At 43.9% G+C, this 24,957-nt stretch overlaps 1 pseudogene; it reads right to left on the bottom strand.

Annotated features, from left to right (window-relative positions):
• Window positions 1–2,724: 2,724 nt before the first annotated feature.
• Window positions 2,725–24,957, bottom strand: part of LOC121586960 — a 71,165-nt pseudogene continuing 48,932 nt past the window's right edge.

The following is a 24,957-nucleotide window of genomic DNA, read 5'->3' on the forward strand; positions in this document are numbered from 1 at the left end:
GCATGCCTCAAAAGCCCCTTTAATTCACAACAGACATGTCTGCTTTACTGCAGGGTTTAGAGGGACATGCTTTCCTTTGAGGCAATGAGGGGACGAGAAAGGGTTGAAAATGACCTCTGCTAATAATATCACATGTAAGCTGTGGATTTACTTCACCGTTGGTTACTGTTTCTGTGACAGAACAGAACTGGTACTTGTGGACAGTGTTAGGGTTAGGGGGGTTGTGGTTGAGGCTTAGGGTTGAACCAGGATGTGGACATGAAGCTAGGGTTAGGGTTGAACCAGGATGTGGACATGTAGCTAGGGTTAGAGTTGAACAAGGATGTGGACATGTAGCTATGGTTAGGGTTGAACCAGGATGTGGACATGTAGCTAGGGTTAGGGTTGAACCAGGATGTGGACATGTAGCTAGGGTTAGAGTTGAACAAGGATGTGGACATGTAGCTATGGTTAGGGTTGAACCAGGATGTAGACATGTAGCTAGGGTTAGGGTTGAACCAGGATGTGGACATGTAGCTAGGGTTAGGGTTGAACCAGGATGTGGACATGAAGCTAGGGTTAGGGTTGAACCAGGATGTGGACATGAAGCTAGGGTTAGGGTTGAACCAGGATGTGGACATGAAGCTAGTGTTAGGGTTGCTAGATTTGAGGTTAAGGCTGGTGCCTCCTGTAATAAACCTTGGTTATTTTAAAACATGTCCAGAATGCTAAGAACCAACGTTTTTTCCCCTCAATGTCTGCCTAATACAGCTGATGTTTTTGTAGTCTGTACATACTGCGAAAGTCAGTGCATCTCCCTATTCTCAACCTATTAGCTCTACCAATAAATTGAGGTGTTGCTAATTTATGACTTGCTTCTCGCTAACCCCCTGTCTGATACGATTTCATATCCTCAGGCTATTTTCTCTCCTTCATTTTTCTGAGAGAATAAGGAATTCCAGTGGCAAAAGCTGTCAGAATAAAATCATTTGTTCCTCAGCGCTAACACTCTGCTTGACGCTTTGTCCTTCCCTGGACCTCTCTCTCTCAATCTCTCTTTCTCTCTCTCCCTCCAACTGGTGTGTGTTTTATGTGGTTTCAACAGCAATTTCCTTTGGGGCGATCTGTAACTGCTCATGTTAGACTACACACAGGCTAACTTTAGCAATTGCTCTGTATGCACCTTGCGGTTTTACAAGTGTGTCCTTTCTCACCTGTTTCTGGAGTGAAACTAGCATTGTGTCCAGGCCAACATTATGAGCAGGGGTAAGACAAACATATTCAAAGCCTCCATAATTACCTTGAAAGATAGCCGGTGTCTTTTAAATGTCTGACATGATAGGATACGATGTGGAGGAAAAATGCTTTGTTGGCAGCAAGGAGAGGGAGAAATTGTGTGGCTTCAAAGATGAAAGTTTTTCTCCTGAATTATTTAAGCAATCAACACTCATATACTTCTAAGATGGAAGGAGAGGTTTACAAAGAACAGTTCAGCTCTCTGATGTGGTGGCTACTGTCTATTGTGTCTACTGTCTCTATGTTCAGTTTTGAACCAAGGAGTGGGAAATACAACAACGGACCATTTATATTGTGGGGGGATTTCTGAAAATGGGAGTTTTATTTTCTAGTAAAGTGTAATATGAATTTACAGGCCAATTGGATTCTATCTGCCTGGTACTGTATATTGGAGACCTAAAACAATGCATCCTACACTACCGGTCAAAAGTTTTAGAACACCTACTCATTGAACGGTTTTTCTTAATTTTTACTATTTTCTACATTGTAGAATAATAGTGAAGACATCCAAACTATGAAATAACACATATGGAATCATGTAGTAACCAAAAAAGTGTTAAATAAATCAAAACACATTTTATATTTGAGCTTCTTCAAAGTAGCCACCCTTTGCCTTGATGACAGCTTTGCATTCTCTCAACCAGCTTCATGAGGTAGTCACTTGGAATGCATTTCAATTAACAGGTGTGCCTTCTTAAAAGTTAATTTGTGTAATTTAATGCATTTGAGCCAATCAGTTGTGTTGTGACAAGGTAGGGTTTGTATACAGAAGATAGCCTTTTTTGGTAAAAGACCAAGTCCATATTTATTTAGAATTCAAGGCACACTTAACCAGCATGGCTACCACAGCATTCTGCAGCGATACGCCATCCCATCTGGTTTGGGCTTAGTGGGACTATCATTTGTTTTTCAACAGGACAATGACCCAACACACCTCCAGGCGGTGTAAGGGCTATTTTACCAAGAAGGAGAGTGATGTAATGCTGCATCAGATGACCTGGCCTCCACAATCCCCCGACCTCAACCAAATTGAGATGGTTTGGGATGAGTCGGACCACAGAGTGAAGGAAAAGCAGCCAACAAGTGCTCAGCATATGTGGGAACTCCTTCAAGACTGTTGGGAAAGCATTCCAGGTGAAGCTGGTTGAGATAATGCCAAGAGTGTGCAAAGCTGTCATCAAGGCAAAGGGTGGCTATTTGAAGACTTTCAAATATAAGATATATTTTGATTTGTTTAACACTTTTTTGGTTACTACATGATTCCATATGTGTTATTTCATAGTTTTGATGTCTTGCCTACTATTCTATAATGTAGAAAATAGTAAAAAATTAAGAAAAACCCTTGAATGAGTAGGTGTTCTAAAACCTTTGACCAGTAGTGTAATTTCAAACATATCATATTCCATGAGAAATAACACCCATGGTTTGAAATAACTCACCAGACAGCAATTCAGTAAAAGAAAAACAATACTGTATTTTATAAAAATTTACAAAAGATATATACATATCCAGCACAACAGAGTTGCATGGTAGTGTAGAAAAAGCTTTGATTCCTAATACACTATGATATCTTAGTATCCTTGTCATCAGCAAGGGCTGCACTGGAGAAAATGTCATTTTTCATTGAAAATTAGGATTATTTTTCCCTTTTAGATTTTTCCTAATTCATCAACGAGAGTTAATGGCAATGTAATCTCCCCCAGAATATGTATCATATGAAGTATTTGCATATTCTTTTGAAATGTTTACTTAATTCCAGTCACAACTTGTCCCGACACTGAGACGTCACTGTTAATCTCAATAGTCCAACTCAACGGACAAATAAGACAATGGCGCATATCGAAGACACTGTATGGAAGTAGACCTGACATGACTAAATAGATTAGAAAAAGATTTCTTCTGACTATTGAATTATTTAATAATTTTTGTCCCATATTTATTTTTTTGCAATTTCACTGACAGAAAAAACAAAATCTGCACGGATGAATGACTTTCGAATAAGATGTGAAAGAAAGAATCAAATCATTTTAGATCAAGTAATTTACACAATTTACATATATGTGTGTCTTCAAATAACGACATGATAGAAAAATCCCAAATCGGTATCATACAGAATGACCTGGTTGCATTTCAACGTGAACTGTGTCATATGCTTGTCTTGCATATTCTGCGGCATAGCCAGGCACTTGGTAAACTTGTTTTACTGCAGAACTGTACACTATATCTCATGTACAACATTAACAGAATTGTGCTGTGGATTACATTATACTTACTTTAATCATCTAAGGCAAAATATGGCTTCTCAATAGATATGAAATTGCCATATTAGCTCCATAATAATACTGTACAGGATAATACAATAAGTAACACAAACATAGAGGTGTTTTAACATGAAGTTCCTTAGTCTCTGGTGGTCGTCAAAGTTCTCCAATGAGGTGCTTAGTGTTCAATCACATGGTCAGGAGGAGTTCAACACCTCTGCAACAATGTTAACTAGTATGTTCCCCTCTTATCATTCACACAGTCAGTTTAAAGAGCTTGGGTTACAATAGGTCAATTCTTTTAACACAAGTCCTGGGCCAAATACACCAAGGTAGGTACCCTGGTTTTACTTGTGTCTGCCTTCAGTGTATTTGGGATCATCCTTATGACATCATGTTGAGGAACTTGTTCTCTTCTGCCAGCGCGGTGAGCAGGGAGCTCATATCACTGATGGCCATGTTGCTGCCCCCTGCAGGGAGGGACAGGGAAGGCAGGGTGACAGAGTTCCGGGGGGTGGTGAGTCTGGAGGAGGTCTGGGACAGACTCTGGAGGATACTGGGGCTGATGGTACCTGACATTAGGCTGGAGTGGTCCCCGTCATCCAGCATGGTGTCAAAGTCAATCTGGGGCTCCTCTGCCCCTGTCCCATTGGAAGAGTCCACCGTACTGGAGACCTGGTTGTTTACTCCCGGCGAGGTCATGGTGGTCTCAGTGCTGTCTAAGGGACATTGAGGAACATTCACTACTGATGATGTCATCATCTGCATGTTGACGTTCCCGTTTGGCTCAAACACGTGTATCTGTCCCGTGTAGAACATACCATTGTTGTCTGTGTTGTTGCCATTGCTGCAGTGATTGCCAATTGAGTTTTGTCGCTGCATTGTCATTGACCCTGAATGCTGTCTGCTTAGAGACTTAGGTTCTGTGGGCGGTCTTGGCTGGAGGAGTATTTGACCTCCATTTTGGATGGGATGCTGAACCTGGGATGCTATATTATAGTTCTGTTGATGTGAGATCATCCGCAAAGAATTCACACCGCTATCCTTAAATGTGACTTGAGACGATTGACTCCCCCCTGGCTGCGTCCTCAGCTGGCTGTTCTGCATGTCTACAGAGAGTTTACTGTTTTGGCTCAACATACCCAGAGTGCCACCAACTGCCATACTACTACAGGAGGACCGCTGGTTAGCGTTAGCGTTAGCATCGCTAGGACCCTGGTTAAACCCATACTCGAGGCTCACTGGTTCATTGAGGTTAGCATTAGCGGGCTGCTGTTGCTGTAGGCTCTGTTGCTGGACACAACTCAGCCTCGAGTCAGCCTTCTGCTGTTGTACGTATCTCCCCTGCTGGGCTGCGTGAGCCAGGTTGTGGTTCATCTGTGCAATGTGCTGGTTGGAGTTAAGATTCTGATTCCGGAACGAGACAAAGTTCTGTTTCTGTTGGACCATGGCGAGGTTTGGTTTGCTTCGACAGAATGGCGGCTGTTGGGTTGGGTTGTGAGGAGCTTCCACAGTCCCTGAGCTGACCTCGTTCCACTGTACCGGCATGGTGCTCGTCTTACTGGGTGAGGAGGGGAAAGACTGCTGCCGATGGCCTGGGCTTAGAGCACAGGAGATGGGCATGGTTTGTGGTGCAGACGAGGGGTTCATATTCATATTGGTGTCCACCACAGCCATCCTTCGCTGGTAAAACTGCTGTTGCTGCTGGGGGTCAGGGTTTATTGTGTTTCCATGGAAACCACCTTGTGCTTGTCGGTTGTACCCGGTGGCACAGTCTGACTCTTCAGCTCCGCCCTGAGAGGTGATGTAGTGAACGACGTCATCAGGAAGTACCATCATCTCCTCCTCACTGTTGTTGCGACTACCGCTCATGTCGCCGGCCATGGTCTCCATGGCCACGTTCTCAGAGATGCTGGGCGGCCGGGGGCAGTAGGGGTATCGCTGCAGGCTGCCGTCGGAGCGCGGCTGGTGGCTCTGGAGGGCCAGGTGGCGCCGCTCGGCTGCAGATAGGGCCTGGTTCGGCTGGGAGGCGTGTGGGTGGAGGTTCTGCATGTTGCCCATGCTGTTGTAGCGCTGCACCTGAGGCTGGTGGGACAGCGGAGACAGCGCGTCCAGGGACGGCCGTCGGGGGACGGGGTCGCTAGCCCGACGGGGAATGTTGGACGGAGCTTCGTGGGGCATCATGCTGCGGCCGTTATAGCCTCCCATATCGCCGCTGCAGTGCCTGGGAACACCACTTGGGGCAATGGTGTTGAAGGAGGAGTAACCAGACGACGAGTCTCGCTGGGAAGCGTCCCCGTAGAGGGCCATGCAGGTCTTGAGACTCATCCTCTCCATGTTGGGTAGAGGCGTGGGTGGGGCTCCACCTGTAGCCGCCGCATATTTAGCCTTGAGGTGGTAGTGCTGGGCGGGGGTGAGGCTGAGGAGACTGGGCAGACCCTCCCCCTCCTCCCTCCTCCACATTGGCTGGCGTCGCTGGACCTCCGGGACAGGTCTGTAGAGATGGGGTCGTAGGAGCCGGTGGAGCTGATGTTGTTGTGGCGGTGGCCACTGAACGTGGAGGCATCGCTGGAGCGGCGGCTGGAGTAACAGGGGGAGATGCCAGAGGAGCGCCGGCTGATGTAGGCAGAGGAGACGGTGCTGGTGGTGCTGTCCCTGCGTTCCATCAGATGGTCCAGCTGGTTCAGGACAGTCATCTTACTGGAACACAGCTCACTGAGACTGAGGCCGGGGAACGATCCAGGCCCACCACCCATATTTCCACTCTCCAGAAGGGACCCTGAAGAGAATAATAATTTATTTTACACAGGAGAAATATAGTCTGAATAGTTTTCTGAATGTACTGCATTTTTTATTGACAAAACATATTTGATCTTATATCTATCTTACTTTATCTACCATCTAATACTCAAAAAGGATCATTATGAAAACACTGGTTACTTCTTTGTTTTTATGTTCACTCACCGCTTCCTGGTATGGGCGGTAGCTTGGTGTTCTGGACTGGAGGAGCTGGATGATGATTGGCCCACTGGCAGGAGTCCCTCACCGTCTTCAGTTTCTCCTTCTTCAGGTGTTCTAGTCTGTGGATGTGGCTGGGGCCTAGGTGTTGATGTAGGTGGAGGCCCACCCCGACCCCTGCTGTGCCAGACGAGAGGCCAGAGGAGGAGGAGTCAATGAGGGGCCCCGAGGGGTCGTCCAGCCCAGTCAGGTCCCCCATGCTGCCCCCGCCGCTGTGGAGGGCCATCTCTACTCCACTGTCATGGTTGGTGGAACTGCCAAGTGGCGACGGCTCGCTGCTACATGACGACTGACCACCAGGGCTGGACTGATACATCTAGAGAGAGAGAGAGAGCGAGAGAGAGAGAGAGAGAGAGAGAGAGAGAGAGAGAGAGAGAGAGAGAGAGAGAGAGAGAGAGAGAGAGCGAGAGAGAGAGAGAGAAGAGAGAGAGGCAGAGAGAGAGAGAGAGAGAGAGAGGAGAGAGAGAGAGAGAGAGAGAGGAAGAGAGAGAGGCAGAGAGAGACAACATGTTTATCAACTATCTAAAAAGGAAAGGGATCACCATCTAACGAAGGCAAAGTAGAACAGTGATAACATAACAACATAAGGAGATGAACAACAGTGAATCATGCAACTTCTTTTATCCACAACTTTAATTGTAAATAATGAGTGTTGGTTGGGGTGGCTACAGATTATAGCTCTCTTTGACTGTCTGTGAATTAGAAATGGGAGAGATTAAAGGATGCTTGAGTACATGCTAGGCCAGCACACGGGGCTATGCATCTGTGGCTCTCTGGGTTGTTGGGCTCCCCAGTCCCTCTTGACGGTGTACAAAATGTGGACTTAAAACTATTATACACATTTTTGGACTGTGTCCCTTGCTGGCTATGGCTTGTTATACAGCAGTAGTACAGGATGATGAAATGATGAGAGATATTCTGATAGATATTCTGTAATGAACTGAAGCTAAAACTGAAGCTGTGCTCACCTTAGTAATGTCTGTCCTTAAGGAAAGTTTGAAGGAGAAGATAAATGGAAAGGAAATGTTCAAGTAGCAAGCAGAGAGTGTTAGAGAGGAAGGATACACGTTTGTTAGGTAAGATTTGCATGCCATTGTTAGTAGGGGCTCAGACTGAGAAAGTAGAAGGTCATTATCTGATTGCACAAATCTATAAAGTGGCTAAACCATATATTAGGAGGCACACATAACCATAGTAAACTAAAAACTGTCTGTATTTGCTGAATTATATTTCCACTATACATGTATATCTTCTACTCCAAATGATCTCTCATTGAATGATAGGCTGCAACACCAGACGATCTCTTACCACAGAGTTCTCCGTCTTGATAGACTTGACCTGCAGGTAGTCCTCCATGCCTCTCGAGGTGCTGTCCATCTTCTCCTCCATGCCCCGGCCTGTCTCGTTCTCTCCATTCTCTTTGGGTGGCATGGGTCTGCTGGGCGGCAGGTCGCTGCGCTGTTTCTTTGTGACGTGGGCCTCTGGTCCGTGGACTGTCTTCACGTGCTTCCTAAGAGAGCTGGGGTCCGTGTAGCGCTTCGTACACCCGGGGATCTTACACACGTAGGGTTTCTGTGGATACAATTATTTGATTTATTTCACCTTTATTTCTAAAGGTTATACTCAGAGAGATAAAATTAATTAAAATGTTACTTTTTCCACATTTTGTTATGTTACAGCCTTATTCTAAAATTTATTAAACAGTTTTTTCCCCTCATCAGTCGACACACAATAGCCCATAATGACAAAGCAAAAACAGGTTTTTAGATTTTTTTTGCAAATTAATAAAAAATAAAAAACGGAAATATTAAATTTACATAAGTATTTGGGCAGTATTTGGGATTACAGCCTCGAGTCTTCTTGGGTATGACGCTACAAGCTTGGCACACCTGTATTTGGGGAGTTTCTCCCATTCTTCTCTGCAGATTTTCTCAAGCTCTGTCAGGTTGGATGGGGAGCGTCACTGCACAGCTATTTTCAGGTCTCGCCAGAGATGTTCCATTGGGTTCAAGTCCGGGCTCTGGCTAGGCCACTCAAGGACATTCAGAGACTTGTCCCAAAGCCACTCCTGCGTTGTCTTGGCTGTGTGCTTAGGGTCATTGTCCTGTTGGAAGGTGAACCTTCGCCCCAGTCTGAGGTCCTGAGCGCTCTGGAGCAGGTTTTCATCAAGGATCTCTCTGTACTTTGCTCCGTTCATCTTTCCCTCGATCCTGACTAGTCTTCCAGTCTCTGCCGATGAAAAACATCCCCACAGCATGATGCTTCCACCACCATGCTTCACCGTAGGGATGGTGCCAGGTTTCCTCCAGACGTGATGACGCTTGGCATTCAGGTCAAAGAGTTCAATCTTGGTTTCATCAGACCAGATAATCTTGTTTCTCATGGTCTGAGAGTCCTTTGGTGCCTTTTGGCAAACTACCTTATATAGACATGTTTGTGCCTTTCCAAATCATGTCTAATCAATTGACTTTACCACAGGTGGACTCCAATCAAGTTGTAGAAATATCTCAAGGATGATCAGTGGAAACAGGATGCACCTAAGCTCAATTTCTAGTCTCATAGTAAAGGGTCTAAATACTTATGTAAATGTGATATTTCAATTTTTTATTCTAAAAATCTGTTTTTGCTTTGGGGGTATTGTGTGTAGATTGATGAGGGAAAAAAACGATTTAATCAATTTTACAATAAGGCTGTAACGTAACAAAATGTGGAAAAAGTGAAGGGGTCTGAATACTTTCCGAATGCACTGTATATATATATATATATATTTAATCCGAAGCGATTTACAGTACAGTGAGTGCATACATTTAAATATGGCCCCAGTGGGAAGCAAACCAAAAACCCTTGCGTTGTTACCACCACACTCTTACCAAGTGAGCCACACAGGATCCAGAGTGAGATGAATATCACCCAGTTCATATTCTGTTTAATAACATTCAAATACATGACTGTGAATTAGAATATCCATCCCCTCCTACTTACTCAGATTAGCTGTGACTAGCTGTTGTTGTAACCACGCAATTAGAGTGTATAAATTATGTATGTAAAACCAGTGACTTGTTGGTTCTGCTTAGAGCCACAGAATATCACTAAGATGTATGTGGTTTCCAGTAATAAAGTTAAAGTTATACTGGTGGGATGGATCCAGTCTTGTTTTTCATCCCGAGGGGTAGAGTGTGTGTGTGTGTCTGTGTGTGTGGATCTATGGGACATTGTGCTCTCCCCCCACATTTCTCTCCTCTATCTCCTGATGGATAGGCTAGTAGGAGGCTTGAAACGGTTCCAGGGTTCATTTTGTATTGGTGATCTGCAGGTGGTCTGGATCTCCATAGGGGATGCCTACACTTGATTCACACTAATGCATTGTGGGGCTGCCACGCTCATTAGTTCCGCACATCATTATTTACTCACACACACGCCTGCATACACACACACGCACACTTGGGAACACATGCACACACAAACAAACACACACACACGGCTGTGGTTTAATGGGGCAAGTATAGACATCCAAGAACAATCACTGTGCGTGATGAGAAAAAGTCCAGACATCTCATTTCAGCCTGAATATGTAAAAGGCTAGCAGACAACAGATTGAAGACACATTAGTCAGTTTGTACTTTCTTGATGCCACAATCTTTTGGCCCAGGACCTTACAGTCAGTCACAAAAGATAGAAGAATATTGATCCTACGGATGTCTGTCTAAGAGAATATCTAATGGACTCTATAAGTGAGTCTATCTGAAGTCTTGGCAGGGCAGAATGGAGCTGCAGTGCTGTGCAGTGTGGGAGCTTGCCTGCATCCCAAATGGCACCATATTCCCTGCATAGTGCACTACTTTTGACCAAGGCCCTGGTCAAAAGTAGTGCACTATGAAGGGAATAGGGTGGTGTTTGGGAGGCAGCTCCAGTAGGACCTCATTGAAGTGTGTGCGCGTGTGCGCGTGTGTGCACCTCGTTGGAGTGTGTGCGGTTCTGGTGCTTGGCTCTGTCCGAGGCGTTAGAGAAGGCTTTGTTGCATCCCTCGTGGTCACACACATATGGTTTTTCCCCTGTGTGAGACCGCAGGTGGGTCTTCAGATTCTCCAGGCGAGAATAGGCCTTACAGCAGCCCTCAAACTGCAAAAGAGAGAAAGGAAAACACCGAAGCAGTCAAACACAGGATCTTTGTACAGTGTATTTCACGTCTATCCTTGTTTTCCAATTCTGTTTAATTTTTATAAAGATGATCTTTGCAATTATTGTGTAATGAATTACACTCTAGTGTGGAGGCATATACAGTCCATTCGGAAAGTATTCAGACACCTTCACTTTTTCCACATTTTGTTATGTTACAGCCTTATTCTAAAATGGATTAAATAAAAACAATTCCTCATCAATCTACACACAATTCCCCATATAGACAAAGCAAAAACATGTTTTAGGATTTTCTTTGCTAATTTATAAAAAAAAACGGAAATACCTTATTTACATAAGTATTCAGACCCTTTGCTATGAGACTGGAAATTGAGCGCAGGTGCATCCTGTTTCCATTGTCATCCTTGAGATGTTTCTACAACTTGATCCACCTGTGGTAAATTCAATTGATTGGACATTATTTGGAACGGCACACACCTGTCTATATAAGGTCCCACAGTTGACAGTGAAGGTCAGAGCAAAAACCAAGCCATGAGGTCGAAGGAATTGTCCGTAGAGCTCCGAGACAGGAATGTGTTGAGGCACAGATCTGGGGAAGGGTACCAACACATTTCTGCAACATTGAAGGTCCCCAAGAACACAGTGGCCTCCATAATTTTTAAATGGAAGAAGTTTGGAACCACCAAGACTCTTCCTAGAGCTGGCCGCCCGGCCAAACTGAGCAATCGGGGAAGAAGGACCTTGGTCAGGGAGGTGACCAAGAACCCGATGGCCAGTCTGACAGAGCTCCGGAGTTCCTCTGTGGAGTTGGGAGAACCTTCCAGAAGGACAACCATCTCTGCAGCACTCCACCAATCAGGCCTTTATGGTAGCGTGGCCAGATGGAAGCCACTCCTCAGTAAAAGGCACATGACAGCCCACTTGGAGTTTGGCTGTAATCGCTGCCAAAGGTGCTTCAACAAAGTACTGAGTAAAGGGTCTGAATACTTGAATTTTTTTCAATTGAATTTACCACAGGTGGACTCAAATCAAGTTGTAGAAACATCTCAAGGATGATCAGTGGAAACTGGATGCACCTAAGCTCAATTATCTAGTCTCATAGTAAAGGGTCTGAATACTTGTGATATTTCCATTTTTTATTTTTTTTAAATTAGCGAAAAGGTCAAAAAATCTGTTTTTGCTTTGTCATTATGGGGTATTGTGTGTAGATTGATGAGGGAAAAAAACAATTTTATCAATTTTAGAATAAGGCTGTAACGTAACAAAATGTGGGAAAGTGAAGGGGTCTGAATACTTTCCGAATGCACTGTAAATAGCCACCAATCCTAACTTTAGAAACAAATCTCCCCTTGACATCAGTGCATGATTTATGCGAAAAGTTAAGGATTTGGCCTGAAGAGAGCAAAGTCTTAGATGTTGTACACGAGGGACTTACAATACAGTCCTGTAGAAGATATATCTAGGTCTTACTGTAATAAGGAACCATTGCCCTTTCCACTTCTTTACTTACATGATATACTGGTAATTACATCTGAAACCACTAACATCCACCCTACTAACCAGCTTAGGGAGATCCTCTATGAGAATATGTAATGTTGTTCATTCTGTAAGCACGATGAACCATCTTTCTTCCTTTTCTAGAATGATCAAGTGAAATATTGAGAAAAGCCCATGTGTGTGTGTGATTCTCTGTGAGTGTGTTTGTGTGTGTGTGACGGTACACTCTACAAGTGTTTAGAGAGGCAAATGCTCAGCATAGGCCGAGCCTGGCAATGATCAGTTACTCACGGTACACTTGTGTGGCTTCTCCCCGGTGTGCCTCCTCATGTGAACAACCAGCATGTACTGAGCCTTGAAGGGCTTCTGCTCCCGCGAGCACTCATCCCAGCGGCACACGAACTCCTTCTTCTCCCCGTGGATATGGTCGTTATTGATGTGCTATAGGGAGACATGCCCGGATGAGACTTTCTTGATCTCTACAGCCTGTGAGATTACGGACCAGTCCAGTAACAACCCCTAGCCCCTACTCCCTAGACAATTGTGTCGATCTAAGGGATTAGATAGGTGTAAGCAATAGTAATTCAATTGTAGTAATTATATGAAATCTACATGAAGTGCCTAGGGGGAAAGGGATAGGTTTTCTTTCTGTGCAGGGCCTGTAACTTCTAATGTTTCTCTCTCCACTGAAGTCCCTCTAAGGTTGTCTGTGATTGAACTGTCTTTTTTATTAGGTGTCTAGTTGTGTTCTGTTCTATCTGTTATTGAGTGTAATTTTACTACTTAGAAAACATGCAAACACACTATCAACAGGAGACAGAGGTTTTCTCTGTGATAGAAGTCTGTTAGAACAAGTCAATTTCAGGTTGTTTCAAAGGCAGAGCAGCCATTTGCCTATCAAAGAAATTAGGAGTAACGCCATCAATCAAAGTTTGCAGTTTACTTTCCGTTTGTCAGACAGTGAAGAAAAAGACGTGATTGTGTTGTAGGTACGCACAATTTGCCATGTGGCGCTGTTTGTCTTTGATAGATGAGTTCCACTAGTCTACTTTCTCCCTAAGAGGGATTCTACGGTTAGGGAAATTAAATCAATCGTCAAACAGGCAAATGCTCCTTTGCTCCGTTCTGTTTGTATGTGTCTAGAGGTGCAGCCTTTCAACACTTTAATTTAATGGAATTGCCCTGTGACGGATTTCCAACTCTCTTATCCAAGATTGATGTGGTATCCTGCTGGCTGGCGTGCATAGCCTAGGGCGAATGGGTTTGGACAGGTATTGTGCACTTGTAAGCATTCCCTCATTAGGGCTGTAGTGTTTGAGTGCAGGGGCCCAGTGAGTGTGGAGGGATTACAACTCAAACCACTGTTTCTTGGGATCCCTTGATGAACCCATTTGTAGAAATGGACTTAATACCCTGAGAACATCAGGAATTACGAACAACCAGGTAACTAACAGGATGCTCGGGTTTCAAACCTGCAGCAACTAAAGTTACTTTTTTCCTTGCAAGAGTATAGTGCTAACAGGCATGTATGCATTCACACACACACACGCACGCACGCACACACACACACACACACACACACACACACACACACACACACACACACACACACACACACACACACACACACACACACACACACACACACACACACACACACACACACACACACACACACACACACACACACACACACACACACACACACACACACACACACACATCAGTGACAAGGACCATCATTGTGGCAGCTAAATGCCAGCATATTCCTTAGGCTACGCTCCCTACTTGTTGGTTTAATGTCTGGCCCATGATAATTAAGCCAAAGACACATGGTGGTTGAGCGTGCGTTGACTGCTCTCTCAGACAAGCAGCTCTTTGTCCGTAACTGCCTAACCTAAACCATCCTGGCCTATCATTATGAGGGTGTGTGTGTTTGTGTGTGTGTGCCTATCATTAGGAAGGATCTCAGAGAGGTCTAATGTTCAGCTGGAGTGTAACTGTCGTGACTGAGTGAAACAATGAGGACAGATAATGGAGGCCATAGTCTGAGCTCCTCTGTGTCACAGTGCTCTCTCTCTCTCTCTCTCTCTCTCTCTCTCTCTCTCTCTCTCTCTCTCTCTCTCTCTCTCTCTCTCTCTCTCTCTCTCTCTCTCTCTCTCTCACTCTCACTCTCACTCTCTCACTCTCTCTCACTCTGCCCCTCCCCCCATCTCTTTCTCTCTTTCTCTCTCTCTCTGTCTCTCTCTCTGTCTGCCCCCCCTCTCTCTGCTTCACTGACGGCCTGGAATGCCCCTGCTCGACCAAGACTCTACATGCCAAAAAGTCCAATAGAGTAAAACAATCCCAGTTTCATGGAGGCTAAACACTTAGCTAAGCTTACTTATGTGAACAACCAATTAATCATTTGACTATCAGTATCTATATGAATCATTTGACTCTCAGTATCTATAGGAATCATTTGACTCTCAGTATCTATATTAATCATTTGACTCTCAGTATCTATAGGAATCATTTGACTCTCAGTATCTATATTAATCATTTGACTCTCAGTATCTATAGGAATCATTTGACTCTCAGTATCTATATTAATCATTTGACTCTCAGTATCTATAGGAATCATTTGACTATCAGTATCTATATGAATCATTTGACTCTCAGTATCTATAGGAATCATTTGACTCTCAGTAACTATCTGGAGGAAAGCATAATAAAACAGGACCCCAGTTTAAGTCTATTGACAAGCCTCAGTCTTAGGCAGCACTAAAATATGGACTCTTTTAGTCTGTTAGAGGTTACTGTGGAGACTAAATCAGGGAGGGTTTAGGGGTTTAGTGTTCCTGGCAGGACGGCTTTATGTTGGGCTTCAAAGGTCAGAGGTCAGAGGTTAGGGAGCTCATATAGACCTAGAGGTCAATGGGATTTATTCTGGACTTATTCCAGCTGCACTGACAGGCAGACCTCCTCTCTCTCACCACGCACTCATTAGATAGCGACCTTCCTCTGCTCTTGGCCCTGGGCCAGGTTTCATCATTAGAACCACAGGTAACATACTACCAGAGTCCATAGGTTCTAACGATTAGCTTAGCCTTAAGATGCTCTTTAGGAAACCGGCTCCAGGTTGGTTGTTTTAAAACACGCAGGGACATTTTCTGAGCTAGTTAAACAAAAAGGAAACGCTTGTCTGATGCCTGTCCCCTGTCCCTGTCCCCATCCCCTCCTGTCCCTCCGTCCCCATCCTCTCCTTACATGGACCAGTTGTTCCTGCGTGTCGTACTCCTTGGAGCATCCCTCCCATTGGCAGTTGGTCTCATACACCATCTCTGGCTCATGCTTGCATTCATCTTTATCCAAGTCCTCCTTCAGGTCCAGCATCCCACCTAGATGATCCTGTTAGAGTTAGAAGAACACGAGAAAAGAGAAGAAGAATACTTTATAGTCCATTCTTTCTTACGGTCCACGGAAATATTTTTTCTTTTAACCCAATACAAGCCATTAACCCTCCTGCTGAAATTCTACTCAACAACACTTCAACTATTACTGTTACTGATGTGGGGAGGGGATACCCTGACATTATCCGAGATAGCCCAGATTGACTTGTCTGGAGGAACAGAGTGACTAATGTACATGTAACAGACAGATGCGTTCATTTTTTTCTGGCCAGGCAGGGATTCATTGACAGTTCCCAGGCCTGCAGGCTGTGTGTGTGTATGTTTGTGTGACGTGCAGCCCATCCCCTGGTCTCCTCTCTCTCTCTCCACAGTGCCAGCCTCCCACCCTTCCCTGCTCCAATGTGCTGACTGCAGCATGTTTATCTCTGCACCGCGCCACTATCTTCATCAATTCTACTGGCCCCAAGACGACTGTGCGCACCGCCATCCCCATGCATCAAGCACAAACCCAAACCTGCCTCTGAGTCGGAGAGGAGGGCGCAAATTTGTCGAGGAGAGAGAGAGAGAGAGAGAGAGAGAGAGAGAGAGAGAGAGAGAGAGAGAGAGAGAGAGAGAGAAAGCACCTCAGATGACAATAAAGTCTGGCCAATATTTCATTAAAATGAAGTGCTGTGGCACAGTTTACAGTGGCCAGGGAGAAAAGAAGAGAGAGCGGAACAAACGAATGGATGCAAAGCTCTTATCACACAGAGTTTTTCTTCTTTCAGCCGTAGCAGAGAAAGAAAGGGGGTCAGGGGACTGGCTGGTTCCCAGGGGTCTGTGTCAATTCAGCACAGAGGAGTATTTGGGGAGGAAATGGCAGAGGAAAGGAAGCAAAGGAAGCTGTTTTTTAATCATCAGTTGCAAAGAATTGATCATTTTTTCATTGCCCTCAACATGTCATTCTCTTTAGATCCTATCAACCCATACGTTTCACTTACTGTACAGGGCAACAAGGTTCATCATAACAACTGATTTATAAAGTAGTAGATCCTTATCTGATTCTTACCGGAGAACATGGGGACAGCGGCCTCGGACACTCCACCTCTGTCTTCACCTTTGACCTCTTGGTGATCATGGGATTGACTGTACTGCTCACTGCCGAGTCCCCACATGTGATCTGGAGTGGAGGAGAGAATAGGAGAGGAGAGGAGGAGGAGAGGAGGGGAGAGAGGAGAAGAGAGGAGTGGATAGAAGAAAAGAAAAGAAAAGAAAGGAAATGTAAAGAAAAGAAAAGATTGGGGTTAATAGAGGGCTAGAGTCAAATAGACATTCATATATCAGAGGTGAGCCACCACAGAGACAAAACAATTTAAAGTGTTTTATGATGAGAGGGTGGAGTACAGTATGGAAACATCCCATCCATCTACAGTGAGCCCACTGCCTGAGGCTTCAGTGTAAACCAGGTGAATCCTAGAGAAACCTTAGAGAAAAGAGAAGGCACACCCCACCACCTACACAGTCAATGCTTCACAATAAGCTGACATAGGCAGTATCTGGCAGTTGGTTTGAATAGTCATGCTAGACTGTGATTCTGTGATTGCACTAAACCACAGCAAAGTGTTCCTAATCAGAGGAAGACTTTGTTTCTCCTCAGTATCCCTCTGTGTTTACTGTGGGCTGAAACAGAACCGTGGGGTTGGGATCGTGTGGGTTGGGGCAATGAGGGTTTAATGTCCCCAATCCCTTTATTCATTGGTATGGAGTTTACCTTAAGAAGGGGCATTTCAGTGAATGGTATGATAATAAATGCACTGGCAGAGAGAACCACAAACCACAGTGGATGTATACAATGGATGAGGGAAGGGGACTGCAGTACTGATGTTTTAAATCATCTTAAAACAAGTTTACTGAGAACGCAAACAACAGAAGAAAATTGTACAGCTGTAGATGTAATGCTGGTTGGATTAGAGCATCCCACACAATACCAGAATTCCCAGAAGGCCACAGGGCAAGGCTCACATTTGGCGGTTATGGATAATGAGAAGATCTACCTCGTACCGGACAATTTAGGTACAGTTCAGGAAGAAGACTGACAAACTGAAGGAAAAAGTCTTCACACATCAAAGCTGGTTTGCACACCACCATTACCAAAGAAGAGCAGTCTCACCTTTGACTGTGAGCCATTGTTGTGGTTGTGTGAGGAGGGGGGCAGAGAAGAGAGACCCAGGGAAGACTGGCGACTGGAGAAGGTGGGCGGGGGCTGGATGAGGGGAGGGGTGTGGCCGAATGCACTTAGGCCTCTCTGCTGGGACAGGAGCTGCTGGTAGGCCATGGGGTTGATGTGGTGGGGGAACGTAAAGGACGGACTGGAACACAAGACAATAAAACACATGAGAGATATGTCACTGATCTCCAACGGTGACACAAAGTTCCACTTTCAACCCAGGTAGCCTAGAGGTTAAGAGTGTTGGACCAGTAACCAAAAGGTTGCTAGTTCGAATCCACAAGCTGACTAGGTGAAAAATATGTCAATGTGCCCTTGAGCAAGGCACTTAACCCTAACTGCTCCTGTAAATCGAGCGTCTCCTAAATTACTAAAATGTCACTACTTTTCACCTGAACCCAATGTTGGTCATATATGGTCATGTACAGTTGAAGTCGGAAGTTTACATACACCTTAACCAAATACATTTAAACTCAGTTTTTCACAATTCCTGACATTTAATCGTAGTAAAAATTCCCTGTCTTAGGTCAGTTAGGATCACCACTTTATTTGAAGAATGTGAAATGTTAGAATAATAGTAGAGAGAATGGTTTATTTCAGCTTTTATTTCTTTCATCACATTCCCAGTGGGTCAGAAGTTTACATACACTCAATTAGTATTTGGTAGCATTGCCTTTAAATGGTTTAACTTGGGTCAAACGTTTCGGGTAGCCTTCCACAAGCTTCCCACAATAAGTTGGGTGAATTTTGGCCCATTCCTCCTGACAGAGCTGGTGTAACTGAGTCATGTTTGTAGGCCTCCTTGCTCGCACACACTTTTTCAGTTCTGCCCACAGATTTTCTATAGGATTGAGGTCAGGGCTTTGTGATGGCCACTCCAATACCTTGACTTTGTTGTCCTTAAGCCATTTTGCCACAGCTTTGGAAGTATGCTTGGGGTCATTGTCCATTTGGAAGACCCATTTGCGACCAAGCTTAACTTCCTGACTGATGTCTTGAGATGTTGCTTCAATATATCCACATAATTTTCCTTCCTCATGATGCCATCTATTTTGTGAAGTGCACCAGTCCCTCCTGCAGTAAAGCACCCCCACAGCATGATGCTGCCACCCTCGTGCTTCACGGTTGGGATGGTGTTCTTCGGCTTGCAAGGTCCCCCTTTTTCCTCCAAACATAACGATGGTCATTATGGCCAAACAGTTCTATTTTTGTTTCATCAGACCAGAGGACATTTCTCAGAAAAGTACGATCTTTGTCCCCATGTGCAGTTGCAAACCGTAGTCTGGCTTTTTTATGGCGGTTTTGGAGCAGTGGCTTCTTCCTTGCTTAGCGGCCTTTCAGGTTTTACTGTGGATATAGATACTTTTGTACCTGTTTCCTCCAGCATCTTCACAAGGTCCTTTGCTGTTGTTCTGGGATTGATTTGCACTTTTCGCACCAAAGTACGTTCATCTCTAGGAGACAGAACGCGTCTCCTTCCTGAGCGGTATGACGGCTGCGTGGTCCCATGGTGTTTATACTTGCGTACTATTGTTTGTACAGATGAACGTGGTACCTTCAGGCATTTGGAAATTGCTCCCAAGGATGAACCAGACTTGTGGAGGTCAAACATTTTTTTTCTGAGGTCTTGGCTGATTTCTTTGGATTTTCCCATGATGTCAAGCAAAGAGGCACTGAGTTTGAAGGTAGGCCTTGAAATACATCCGCAGGTACACCTCCAATTGACTCAAATTATGTAAATTAGCTTATCAGAAGCTTCTAAAGCCATGACATCATTTTCTGGAATTTTCCAAGCTGTTTAAATGCACAGTCAACTTAGTGAATGTAAACTTCTGACCCACTGGAATTGTGATACAGTGAATTAAAAGTGAACTAATCTGTCTGTAAACAATTGTTGGAAAAATTACTTGTGTCATGCACAAAGTAGATGTCCTAACCAACTTGCCAAAACTATAGTTTGTTAACAAGAAATTTGTGGAGTGGTTGAAAAACGAGTTTTAATGACTCCAACCTAAGTGTATGTAAACTTCCGACTTCAACTGTATAAGGCTGTGGCGGTCATTACATTTTGTCAGCCATGAATAAGGCTGTGGCGGTCATGAAATTCTGTCAGCCAGTGATTGTCAAGCAAATAACTGCCGGTCTCACAGTAATTTACCATTAATAAACATAAACACATTTAGCATCTCCTGGCTTCCACGCATAGCCTACAAGCCACTGATGCAGACCTTCGGAACATCTACATTTAAAAAAGTCGAATAAATCCATGTAATATAGCCTACAACATCACAATAAATCCATTATTTATTTTAGACATTTTATGAAGAAAATGTAGTCTATTTCAGAAAGAAGAAAAAAAATCCTTGCCTTTTGCAGTCAAAGTGGCCGTTGTGCCCTTGGGCTGAATATAATAATTATAACTCCGTGATGAAGCACCTCTTACTCACATGGTTCTCTGTCAAGTGATCGGGTCTTTCTTACAGGCTACAAGTGAAGACAGACACATCGGGGACGCAACTGTGCGTGTCCTTATCCAATTCCGCGGCGCATATTGAAAATAATGGAGGAACTGTCCACATTTACTAGCCTATGTCAATCTACTATCCCCCATAGTACAAAAGTTGACATTTCTATTCTGTGCGAGAAACAAATATTCCAAACATAGTCTGGGACCGTTGTGGGATGCGATAGATCCCAAATTAATACAACTACTAGCATCAAAAACCTGTTTTAAGCAATGAGCCTGACGCAACAGATGAGAACGTTTAGCTAAAAATGTTGATAAACTATTAGGCCATTTCTTCACATTATAAGCACAGCAATGCGCACACAGCAGTAGGCTATAAGTGCGAATGTTCCATTAGCAGGAAAACACCATTCTCAAAAGTGACCACAAATGCGATTATGCATGTAATGCTTTTATCACAAAGGTGCATTTTTATGGTAAAAACTATCTTCCCCAAACTTGAAACTCACGTGCTGTGTATGTATGCCAGTTAGGCTCTACACCCGTTTTGTAAAGTGGATTAATGTGCTTCATTTTAAGAAGTTAGTTGGCCACTTTAGTTATGATACAAACCTTATCAAAACATACAGTGCATACGGAAAGTATTCAGACCCCTTGACTTTTTCCACATTTTGTTACATTACAGCCTTATTCTAAAACATATTAAATAGTTTTTTCCCCTCATCAATCTACACACAATACCCCATCATGACAAAGCAAAAACAGGTTTTTAGAAAAAAACTGAAATATTACATTTACATAAGTATTCAGACCCTTTACTCAGTACTTTACTAACTTTAAGCATCAGTTGTCAGAGCACCTTACCGATCACTGCACCTGTACACAGCCCATCTGAAATTAGCCCACCCAACTCCCTCATCCCCATATTGTTATTTATTTTGCTCATTTGCACCCCAGTATCTCTATTTGCACATAATCTCTTGCACATCTATCATTCCAGTGTTAATACTAACTGTAATTCTTTTGCACTATAGCCTATTTATTGCCATAACTTGCTACATTTGCACACACTGTATATATATTTTCTGTTGTATTTTTGACTTTATGTTTTGTTTTACCCCATATGTAACTCTGTGTTGTTGTTTTTATCTTGGCCAGGTCGCAGTTGTAAATGAGAACTTGTTCTCAACTGGCTTACCTGGTTAAATAAAGGTTAAATAAAAAATAAAAATAAAAAAGACTTTGCTGAAGCACCTTTGGCAGTGATTACAGCCTAGAGTCTTCTTGGGTATAACGCTACAAACTCGGCACACCTGTATTTGGGGAGTTTCTCCCATTCTTCTCTGCAGATCCTCTCAAGCTCTGTCAGGTTGGATGGGGAGCGTTGCCGCACAGCTATTTTCGGGTCTCTCCAGAGATGTTTGATCGGGTCACTCAAGGACATTCAGAGACTCCTGCGTTGTCTTGGCTGTGCGCTTAGGGTCGTTGTCCTGTTGGAAGGTGAACCTTTGCCTCAGTCTGAGGTCCTGAGTGCTCTGGAGCAGGTTTTCATCAAGGTTCTCTCTGTACTTTGCTCCGTTCATCTTTCCCTCGATCCTGACTAGTCTCCCAGTCCCTGCCACTGAAAAACATCCCCACAGCATGATGCTGCCACCACCATGCTTCACCGTAGGGATGGTGCCAGTTTTCCTCCAGACGTAACGCTTGGCATTCAGGCCAAAGAGTTCAATCTTGGTTTCATCAGACCAGAGAATCTTGTTTCTCATGGTCTGAGAGTCCTTTAGGTGCCTTTTGGCAAACTACAAGCGGGCTGTCAGAGTGACCATCGGGTTCTTGGTCACCTCCCTGTCCATGGCACTCTCCCCTGATTGCTCAGTTTGGCCAGGCGGCCAGCTCTAGGAAGAGTCTTGGTGGTTCCAAACTTCTTCAATTTAAGAATGATGGAGGCCACTGTGTTCTTGGGGACCTTCAATGCTGCAGACATTTTTTGGAACCCTTCCCCAGATCTGTGCCTCGACATAATCCTGTCTCGGAGCTCTACGACCTCATGGCTTGGTTTTTGGTCTGACATGCACTGTCAACTGTGGGACCTTATATAGACAGGTGTGTGACTTTCCAAATCATGTCCAATCAATTGAATGTACCACAGGTGGACTCCAATCAAGTTGTAGAAACATCTCAAACATCTCAACATCTCATGATCAATGGAAACAGGATGCACCTGAGCTCAATTTCGATTCTCATAGCAAAGGGTCTGAATACTTATGGTATTTCTGTTTTTTATTTGTAAGAAATGTGCAAACATTTCTTAAAACCTGTTTTTGCTTTGTAATTATGGGGTATTGTGTGTAGATTGATGATGATTTTTTATTTATTTAATCCATTTTAGAATAAGGCTGTAACGTAACAAAATGTGGAAAAAGTCAAGGGATCTGAATGCTTTCCGAATGCACTGTATAGGCCTATGGGCTAGGCTACATGAGGCGTGGGACTATGATTAGAACAAGTTGCCAAAAAAAGCGTGCGCTGTTTCTTGCCTTAAGCTGGGCATCATTCACAAATGATAATATATCATTCACAAGTGATAATATATCATTCACAAGTGATAATATATAATTCACAAGTGATAATATATCATTCACAAGTGATAGGCTAATATTGTCACCCATCATACTATTCTTGATTTAATCTTGTCTTTACATATACTAAATAATATATGTGTGAAATTTATTTAGATTTAGAATGGACCATTATCATGCACCTATGTTGAAACAGGGGTAGCGGAAAAAAATACATGTCATCTATACACTTAAATAGCGAATGGAGAACGCTTTTCCCGTGGTTCATTTTCATGCCAGCCAGGTAGGCTATAGTCCTGTTGTAAAGAGAAGCAATGTGCTTAATATTAGGAAAGTTGAGAAATAAAATATAGTAGGCTTAGCCTATAGAAAGCTGATGGGATCCTCGTCTTTTTAATAGAGGCCATCACTCTGTTTTCTCACGCAATTGCATAGCCTATAAAAATGTTGCGCAACATGAGCTCATGGGCTCTCATGAAGTGTTTGATTAGATTTTCGATTATATTTGCATTGACGTCAGAGTGATTAGAGGGACAATAGAGTGCTGAGTACCAGGCAGTTAGCAAGTTTGGTAGGCTACTAATGACCGTCAGCAGCATCAGAGCTTGGAGAAGCCTAATTAGTGTGACTAAACGGTCACGTGGAATTTGACTGCCGTCATGACTCGTGACCGCCGGTGTGGGTCTGATACGGTCACCGTAAAAGTCCAAGTCATGTATAACTTTGTGACTTAAGTGGAGTTCATATTCATGTGACCAGTATATCAGTTAACCCTATCCAAGCATTCTTATATCAAAAGTTTGAACAATCAGTTATTACTACATATTGACTAGTTACTGGCTAGGGTACCTGATGCCTCCAACAGAGAGGTGTCCGTAGGAGCTGCTGGCTGCCGAGCTAGAGCGTGAGTTGTTAATGTAGGCCACCAGAGAGTTGGGTGAGGTACGGATCATGGTCTGCAGGTCGATGCTGGCGTCTGAGAGAGGAGAGATGGACAGGGCTCGCTTTCTGTTCAGCCTGGGGGTCAGTCTGGGACTGGAGAACCGTGACACTGAGGAAGAGAAAGAAACACAGACACATACAGACCGTTAGTCTGACAACCTTTGAACTTCTCCTCTCAGCTGGGCATAGTTTGCCTATATCTCCCAAGTTGCATCTGATTGAAGTATGCAGAGACTTATTGTCGTAGTTTGCATATATATATATATATATATACAGTATATCCACAACATGCGTGATCTATAATGGCTATCAGTTTAAACTTTTATGCCCTGTAACCTGCTTTCTGCCCCTACACCTATCCCCCTTATTGTTCACTCCAAGCCAAGTCAAAAGCCCAGTGTCTCTCTCTCTCTCCCTAAGGGAGGGCACCCACTTTACCACTGTGAGATATTAAGAATGTTTGCAACTTTTAAAATAATTTAATATAGGCAAAAATAAATCTATCGAGTCAATCTTTCTTTCTCACTATCATTGTGTCATTTCCCCATCCCATCCTACCCTGCCCAACTCTGTGCTATTTCTGGAGTTACAGAGAGAGAGACAGACCTAGAGGAACGCTCCAGCCCAGCCCAGCCTCTAGCCCAGCCTGGGACTGTGTGATGGATGCTAACGCAGCCTCCCTCCGACACCCAAACCCCCTGGAAATAGAGCAGCACTATCAATAAGTGCTCAAGATTGATTCCCAGCTAATACAGTAAACAATTTGTCTGAGGTGATGGAAACCGAGCCTGGCAGAAGATATTGTTGCAGTAAAATAAACTCATCTCTTATCCGGTGCTAGAATTATAGCAGGGGAAGGAAATAAAGCAGAGGATAGATAGGGGATGGAGATGAAAGATGGAAATAAAAAACCGAAAGCAACAATCCTCAAACAACTTTCTTTAATGAGCCCTAGTGACACACATTTTCAATGTACACGACCTAGAATTAAAATCAAACAAAATGCGCATAACAAACGGCTTCTATTCTGTTTGAAAAGATCTTAGCTCTGGTGTCTTTCGGAATCCATGCATCCTAAATGGCAACCTATTTCCTATATAGTGCACCACTTTTGACCAGAGCCTTATGTAGGGAATAGGGTGTCATTTGGGATGCAGACATAGGCCACGGTGACCTCATTAAG

The sequence above is a fragment of the Coregonus clupeaformis genome, chromosome 6 (genome assembly GCF_020615455.1).
Source record: "Coregonus clupeaformis isolate EN_2021a chromosome 6, ASM2061545v1, whole genome shotgun sequence".
NCBI lineage: Eukaryota > Metazoa > Chordata > Actinopteri > Salmoniformes > Salmonidae > Coregonus > Coregonus clupeaformis.